General features: G+C 38.4%; 1 long non-coding RNA gene across 1 annotated transcript in view; it reads left to right on the top strand.

Moving 5' to 3' along the window:
• Window positions 1-2,879: 2,879 nt before the first annotated feature.
• The window catches only part of LOC137468808 (uncharacterized), a 30,390-nt gene continuing 24,131 nt past the window's right edge, over window positions 2,880-9,138 (top strand). The window contains exon 1 of the long non-coding RNA XR_010996188.1: window positions 2,880-3,229. This is a non-coding gene — a long non-coding RNA (uncharacterized lncRNA). The remainder of the gene's footprint in view (window positions 3,230-9,138) is intronic.

Raw genomic sequence — 9,138 nt, 5'->3', positions numbered from 1 at the left:
TTGTAGCCTTTTCCCTGACAACTGAACGAGATTGATTTTTCACACTGCAAGAAGAGGCAGCTCCTAGATGATCAGTTTCACTGTTGCATGCATGATAAGCATAGAACTTTTACTTCCTTAGATAATGGGGAGGTGGTGTGTTGCCCAAAGGCAAAAACCCACAAAACAACCCAAACCTGCTACCCAAAATCCAAATATGAAACCAATCATCTGGCTTTGATATCAGGTACACTGCATGCATACACATTTCCTCTCTTTTATGTGCTAAGAGGCTCGTTTCTGTCTGTCCTTTCTTTTTTTAATTGGCCTTGGTGTCTTAACCTTGCTTCTTGGGCACACAGCAACTAATCAGTGCAATTAGACTCTGCCTCACAACACTAATTGCTAATACTGGCCAGCTAATTTCCTCAGAAATACCTGAGGAACCTGCACAAGAAAAAAATAAAATAAAAATCAAAACCCACAGTGACATTGGGCTAGAAAAAATGGGACCGCTGAAAGGGTGAGATATTTGTCACTACCTGATTTTCCACGTATATGTGTACAACATGTAATTCCTTTCTACAAACAATGGAGCAATCTGGCACAGAGCAAGCAGGGAACTGAAAGCTTTAGCTGTGTTAGGGTGGGCTCAAAATCCTGGTGAAGGATATATTATTACTTTATCAACTTTAAGTGATATAATAGCACAGAGGTTTCTCTGAGGTTTTTCATTATTTTCAATAGCATAGGTTTCATTAGCATATCTACTTTCTATGAAATAAAAAATATGAGATGTATGGTGAAACATTACATGCCTCTGAGAGATAAAATATAAGAATATGTTACTTCAGCTTAGTCCTCAACCAAACTGAACTCTTACACTTTGAGGACCTTAGGCATGCAAGCTGTAAGCAGAGAGTAGATTTACCGTTACATTGATGGCTATACAATTGCTTTCCTTGAAAGTAATAATTACCGTGAATATAGCCAGCCAAACCCTTTCAATACCAATTAGACTGAGTCTAGGTGAAAAAAACCCTAAAGGGATTAATTCAACTACAGAATGACTACCCACCAAAAAAAAAAAAAAACCCAAAAAACAAAACATACAAATTTTCTAAGGAAAGCATAATTGTCAAGCATTTATTTGCTTAATTCATATGCATCCTATTCCAGAAATTCTTCAGTAGTATTTATATTTGAAACATTTGTATTGCTTCTTACTTGTTTCCTCTACATCTGTTTTGCCCATGGAAGTGACAATATTTTCTTTGTCAAGCTTGAAGTAAAATATCTTTGCATCTGCTTGGAGAAAAGTTACCTCAAGGTACAGCAATTCTTTCAAGAGTAAACACAAGTTTTCTATTTTCTGTAGTTGATTTATTATCCTTGTTGCTTATAAAATTTTAATATAGACTGAAAAAATTCTGCAATAATTCAGAACAAATATCAAACAGGTTGCCAAGTTTCTACATCACAATCCCTCCTTGAGCTTTGACATCTGGTTGTTACCTTCTATATCTCTTCCTTCCTTCCTACCTCTCAAAGGTAGTAAAGTAGTGTGTCTCAGGGAGGCATCCAAGGGCTAGAGCTCCTGGAGAAGGGTCAAGCAGCAGAGCTACATGGTTTAAGGGCCTGGCACAAAGCATTGAATAAGGTAATTTAGTGCTTGGTACGTTCAATGGAAGAAGTAGGAACACAAGAGGATGCACAGCTGGCTCTGTTGGTATTTTGTGAGAGCAGGGCAAATTTCCTGTCTTGGATTTCTACTCAGATCTGATAGGAAAGTCAAGACCTAAACTCCTTAAAGGATGAAATGAATAGAAAATAAATACTGCAGTGTCTGATGCAAGCAAACCATTCAGTATGGTGTGTGCATTGCTAGGGGCAGTATTTGTGTAATTATTTTGCTAAAGTCTCCCAGAAGGGGAACAAAATCATTAAGTCTCCAAAAGGATGCATTGGAATAAAAAGAAAACAAGTGGCTGCTTTTTCTCATCTCTCATGCACAGGTTGTGAGTGGTACAGGTCTTTCTGGGACTGAGGATAGCTGAGGAAGAACACAACCATCTCAGAGAGTGAACAGGAATCCATGGCAACATTTCAATCACACACTCTCTGTTATTGCACCCTGGCAGTAGGTACATGTTGTCAAGGTCCTGAGGGCACTTATAAGCCTTAGTGACCCTAAAGAGACTCACCTGAGGCCTTCATCCACACCTTATATTTAAACCAGCTCTGGGCTCTTGGTCCCTGGTTGAGCTTTGTGGAAGGAATGTTCCTCTTCAGTGTTGTATGTGCTGGTGTAGTTTCCTGATCTTGATCTCAGTCTCTGGACTGACCTCCTGGCTTTACTTTGTCTACCATTAAGGCCCAGCTTTGTAATTACTAGACCTGATCCTAATGCTGGCCTGTGGACTGGTTTCCTACCTGGCATCAGACATGCTTTATTGCCCGGAGATTTCCTTATGATCTAGACTTTTGTCTGAACTTGGCTGCTGCTGGACCTTCTCCTCTTGAATATCCTTGAAGCTAGGCCTTGACCAGTGAGGACTCTTCTCTTCTTGCCATGGGATACCTTTGGTGGCCAAGCCTGATTTTGCTACAACATGATGCATGGAGATTCCTGCAAGGCTTCCCAGCGGCCTTACTGTGGGTGAGCCTATGCTGTGATGCCAGAGGAGCAACAAGAGGCTGAGTAAGGATATGTTGTTCTTCCTCACAGATTGCCCCATCTAGTGAGAACACCTGGGCTCTCCTATAGGTTTTTCATGTATTTACTTTCAGCAAAAAAATCTTTCTGCTCATCTCATGAACCAAGCCCTACACCGCTTTGAGGCACAGAAGAGCTGGAACAGCTGGGGATAAGCATGTTCTGTTCCAGGAGCTGCTGCCCTGGAGTACTGCTACAAAAGCCCCACCACCAGGTGAGGCATGTGGGGTTGCTGTGTCCTACTCTCTGCCATACGTGTGACTGGATTTGAAAGTGCTGCTTGAGCTCAAAAGTTTCAGATCCAGCTTGTCAGGGGAGCTGTGCTAAGTTTAAGATTACTCTCCACCTAATTATGAGTTAATCGGTACTTAAGAGATCAACTCCCAGCCAATTGGAGGCACAAGATGTACTTGGAAATGAGATGAGAGGCTTCTAAAACAGGCAGTGGAGAAAGTGCACTGCATTCAAATCCATTAGCAGGAGCTTCAGCCAACCTCAAGCAGTCATTTCTAATGCAGCTAAAGGAAGGTAAAAGTGCTGAGCTTAATGGTTTTACTGATAGGTCTTTACTTTTGGAAGTAATATGCTGCATTTACTTAAATGCTTCCATGCATATTTGCAAATATAACATCTATTGATGCTTCTCAAATGTATTTGAAATAATTTGCGTGTCTGTGTGCCCTAGTGTTATTCAGTGAGTGTTGCTTCAACTGCCAGATACTAAAAGCCCTCCAGAATAAGACTTAAGAACAACTAAAAGGATACTAAAGGCAAGTATTCATAAATTAAGTAAACTTTCTACATGGCTCAATAATAGATCTAATATTACAGTGGGTGCACTGTAATACGTGGTGTGCACACCCACATATGACTGCAAATACTTGGTGGGCTTGGCTTGGAAAGATGTCTTTGTTTGGATGGTGTCTGTCACCTCAGCTGATCTGTGGACCTGTCAGAGCTGATTGAACCTGTGGTGCAGGTATTGCTCCATCTCCTTCAGCCCACTGAGGTTTCTGTTCCTGTGCTTCAGGGAACAGAGCAGTAAGCAAAGCTTTTTGTCTGAGAGTTGGCAGACAGGAATCCCATAAGGAAAGTAAAGGTGAAAAGTGAACACAACTTGTACACTGCATCACATTCTCAACTTCCAGAACAAAGAGCCCTAGGATTAGCCTTAGAATTGAGAAGGAGGGGGAGGAAAACCATACTAAACTGCTGGCTATTTCTACATCTTGTTCTAACTGCATATAATTAGAAATTAAGAAGTTGATTAAGGAATATTTTATTTTTTTCTCATAAAATGGTCAGAAGCAGAGTGCAACAACAATTTTCCTGATTTCTTCTTTTTTCCCCAAGACTTTCACATAGCACAGCATCTTTTTTTTTTTTTTTTTTTTTTTTTTAATATTCTGTGGAGTGGAGCTGCACAGTTTCCTTGACATTCAGCTTTTGAACTGCTTTTTTTTCCTTATCAGGAGAAAGCTTTTATATCACCTGCAGACTATAAAACAAAAAAACAAGTGCAGGGATTTTTTTTTTTATTATTTAATTTTTTTAAAATATACTTTTCTGCTGCACATGTTGCTTGCAAAGTTTGTGATTTCATATTTTTAAGACACACGCTTACCTGTGTCCCTAAGAGGAGAAGTTCCATTAGGGTGGAAATATGATAAATTCTAATGGGCTTCAAAATGACTGCTCTAAATCCTTGGTTACTTTTAATATTGAGCACATGGCATCTACTAGAGTTAGTAATATTATTTCCTTGATTTTACTTTTGTAGGTCTTTCATGAAGATAGAGAGCAGAGGCAGTTTTTGTGAGATGTTGTGTTGTTGTATTTCATAGCCATGTCCATGACTACATAGTGGCTGCCTAGTCTCTCCCAGAGGGCAAAGAAATGAAACATAGCACATTTTAGAAAGTGTTTGTGTAGGGTGGATGGATTTTGATGGCTGCTGCAGGAGTAGAGTATTTGTTGTTGCGGTGGAAATGTGTTGCTGGAGTTTAGTGTGGCATACTTCCATCAGGTAAAAGTAGTTTGTATGCTTGGAATAAGAGTTTAGCAAAGCTGGAGAGGCAGAAGTGCAAATTTGGAGGAAAAAGGCAGAACCGAATGGGTGATGACATCTATTAAATAATATTATTTATTTTTCCTAGGTCTGGATAGTGTGATGAACAGGGCTTCTATGCATGATTTTTCTAATGAAGAAACATGCAACACGTTTCACAAAGGCCATATGGCTTTGAATCTTAAAATCTTGAATATCTAAATATCTTAAGTATCTAACTTATCAAAAAGAACACATTGTGGGAGGATTTTTTTTTTGTTTCTTTTTTTGGTGGGGTGTTTTTTTGTTTTTGTTTTTTTTTTTGGTCCATTTTGGTGGATGACTAATAAAGCTATTACTACTCTTCACCAGTCTTATGTCTCAACACCATTATGGCCACAGCACTACTATAAAACTCATTCCTTTTCTGTCATGCCAGCTTCACACTGGAGGGGTTGCTGTGCCAGAGCCTGTATTAAATCTACAACCAGTGCACAAAGCATTGTCTGAACTACTCCAACTAGTCACAAAAACTGGAATTATGAGCATCCATGATGCTTAATCAAATCTGCTTCAAGGAAACTGATAGAAATCTGATGGCAGTTGCAACTTAGCCTTTTTTCAAGGCCGAAAATGTGTTATTAAGAAATGCTTCTGCCCCATATCCTGTGATGGTTAAGGCTAAGTAGTGAGTGGGATGGTGAAGCTATCAGGTTCCCAGATCTACTGACACAGAAGACCCTAATTTATTATGCTGGCATGTGTCCTAATGTCTTTACCCTGGCTTTTTTGTCTTGTCTGCTTGAATGCCCTTTAAGAGCATTTCTGCCATGGTCACTAACAGCTTATTTAAGAAGAAAACTGTGCTAGGATAGGTTTTGAGATGTACAGATAGTTTTAACTTTTGCTAACTGTCAAATGAAGTAAAACCAAAAAAAAAAACCAAAACCCCCAATAAATCTATGTGGGTTATCCTTCCCACAAAGAGTGTAATTTGATTATTGCCTAGTTAATGCAAGTACCAGTGTGTCAAGGCTGTAGTGAGAAATGTGGAGCACTGAGGTTCTTTCTGTAAGGCAGGCAGCGGCCTTTAACATAAAACTTGCTATTTGGGTATGAATATTGGAAGTGGCAATCTTAAAATTTACTTTCAGATGACATTTATGAGCTAAACTCAAGCATTTATATTTGTGGAAACCTGACATTGAAAGAACTTGTCTTTAAACCACAGTGGATACTTGGGAAACTTTTAAACATTAGAATACCTCTATTTATAGGATAGATTTAGATGGGGAGCCTGGCAAGCTGCCCCAACAATAAAAATCACTGGAACTTTTTGGTCTTGTGCCTGTCGTATTGCTTTAACATCACATCCACAAGGTATTGACGGCAATGGGAGCCCTGGTTATTCAAAAACATTTAGCTAAATTGGAGGGGAAAGGTTTATTTTTTTATTGAATAAAAACATAGAAAGCTACAGTCTGATTTATGTGTATTTATGCATGCAGCCAGATCTTGGTATGAACTAGGGAAAAATCTTTTGTTTGAACTTTCTGGAGCTTCTATTCAAACTTTTAATTAACTTTTTCTCTGTAATTCTCAATATGTTTTGACAGTGATCAGGGAAAAAAAAGTGAGGCTTGCTGTGGCTAATTTAACACCTGTAAATTCCTGCAGATGAGCAAGTAAGGAATGTAGAGCCTTTTGGGAGGGAGATGGAAAAATGTAAGCCTTGGGTTATAAAAGCAGTAGTTCAAATGCTATTTAAATTGATTCATCAGTTAGTTGTATTTTTCATCTGTGTAGTAATAAACATATTAGTCCTAATGCTTTTATGCAGATAAATATAAAATACAAAACTATTCAAAGTGTATTAAATCAATCTTTTAAAAGTGAGAATGATCTGTGGCCAAAAGGTCAGGCCAGGATTATTTCTGCACCTTTTCCATATTCTTCACTTCATGCCTTGTTTGGGGGATGGGTGGGTTCTTTAAAGTCTTTTTTTTTTTTGTGTCTCTGAAATATTTATGGCCTTAAAAGAATCAGATATAGGAGACCAGTTCAGTAAGGAACTGTAGCTGATGGATAATCTTAAATTTATGTACAGTGTCAGTGTCTTATTGAATACTCACTGTCTGCACAATGTGGTGTATGAATATCAGGTTAGTCGACAAAAATTAAATCACATACACTCTTGTGCAGAAGCCAGCCTTTGTACTATGTAGGCTGAAATTTTTTGTTCTAATGGATTGTGCCTTGGAACTGATTTAAGAATACTTTGACCAAAACTTGGATAATTTCATTTTAAATCTATAAAATCTCTAGAGGGAAAAAAAAAAAGTGGAATTTAACTACTATTATGTGCAGGATGCTTTTGCTATGAAGTATAGACTCTAGAAGGTTTCAAAAGGCTTCATAAGAATTTACTTTTGGCTCAGAAGCAGTTAAGTAATGCTGCAAAACCCCAAAAGGTTAAATGACCCAGATTTCTGCACTGAAAGAATTTCTTGAGACTTTATTTTCTGCATGTGTAGGGTGAAGAAGCTAAGAATCAAGAGATGAAAGAGTAAAATGAAGCAGCTGGGAAAAGAGTGCAGGACTTATCATTTGTTTGTTTGTTGCTTTTGTTTGTTTGTTTTAAAACTAAGTGTCGCTTTTCCTTGTGAAAGATGGTGAGTAAGTAATTCATGCTCCTGCTGTCTCAGATCAAAAAGGCAGTGGCTGATGTTGAGCTGAGGTGAGAGCTATAGCAGTTACCAGTGGTGAATTCCAGTGGGATCATATTTTTATAATCCTGATTTTGGGAAAAGAGAAACACGGAACCAGAACCATAACAACTGAGGTGCTAGAACAGAGAGCATTCTTGAATGGCCTAAGTGTTTCTGATGTGCAACTGCCTCCCAAGTGTAAATCTTTTGGTTCTGGTGTTGGAAATGCAGCTGTGCTGCCTTGAGATGACACCTGCTCCCAGTGACTCTTAAACAGCAAGGAAGGTTGATGCCTTTAATGTAGAGTGGTTTTTAAAAGAAATTTAAATGAGTCGTTACATTTATTTGGATGACACTGGTGCTTTCTGAAGGCTGACATTTACTACCTTTTCTGCTTTGTCTTTTCTTTTGTCTTTGTTATATTCACACGTATACTTTGAAAAGAGAAGGTAATTCAATTGATTTCTGAAATCAGATTATATTGCCTTAAAACATGTTTAAAGTATCCTCTTGGTATTCCCTCTTAAAAGTACTTTCATCTAATAATACTATTAAGTTCCTGGCTTTAGCTCTGTGTCTTCAGCTGATTTGCTTTGACTGTCCTGAGAATGCCATGGGTAGATAAGCTCCTAATGTATGTTAGGCTGGGGTTTTGCTGCAGGCAAATGTATGGGGATCTAGATGGCAGAACCACACTCCCCTGCACACAACTGTGGTATCAGCTGTGAGCCTTCTTCAGCTGGCACGTGTATCAATCTGCATGGCACTGGCATGGTGGCATGTGTAAATCACCATGGCACTGGCATGGTGCTCAGGGTCAATCAGCCTGATCCTAGGGCTGCTTAAATGCAGTTATTACATAGAGCTTCCACACCAGTCAGGGTGAGGACAGGAGTTCAGCTCCTCTCGTGCTCCTCTGGGCCACTGATAATGCTGAGGCAAAGCAAATAAACTAAATTGTGAGCAGTGTTTTCAAAATAGATGTTCTTTCTCATTTAAGTGTTAAAAAAGTCATGTGGTTGGAGGTGTTTTTGTAGAGTGCCAAAAAGCACGTGGATTTTTTTATAAAAAGCTTCTCCTAGTCTTTGTGCATGCTGAATGACATTTTAAAAAGTCAAGCACAAAATGGCATTCATCAAAATGCTTTTTGGTTAACAAAAACAAAATTTTATTCCTTATTATTTTCATCACTCCTATAGCTATTTTTTTTAACAGTCAAGCTGTTTTTAGAATTCCTTCCCTGAAAAAGAACATGGTTTATCTGAAGGCAGTGAAAAATTTTCTATTTGTGGGGTGGAAAATTTTCTATTGACACAGGCATTATTCTTCAAGATTATTCTGACACTTTTACTGCTTGTTAAATATGGGAAGGGTAGGAGAGAAAAGAGAGCTTGGGGTGTGCACTTGTGTGTGTATGCATGCAACAAAGGTATGTGTGACTAAAGTTAGCTTTTTAAGAGTCTCCAGAAATTTCAGCTCTTAATTTGAACAAAGGTTTGGGAAGGTTCATAATTCTTTTGAATTGCTCATCTAAATCATTCTCCTAACCTTTTTTAATTAACAAGAAGTGTCTAAATCAGAAGACTGAGTCTTGTTTCTGCCAATCATTTTGCATGTGATCTGAGAATGCTGTGTATTTTAATTTTTATCATGCTATAATACCACCTTGATTCCCTGGAAGTATGCTG

The sequence above is a fragment of the Anomalospiza imberbis genome, chromosome 2, assembly GCF_031753505.1.
Source record: "Anomalospiza imberbis isolate Cuckoo-Finch-1a 21T00152 chromosome 2, ASM3175350v1, whole genome shotgun sequence".
In the NCBI taxonomy this organism is placed as follows: Eukaryota; Metazoa; Chordata; class Aves; order Passeriformes; family Viduidae; genus Anomalospiza; species Anomalospiza imberbis.
This window is presented reverse-complemented; position numbering and strand designations above follow the sequence as displayed.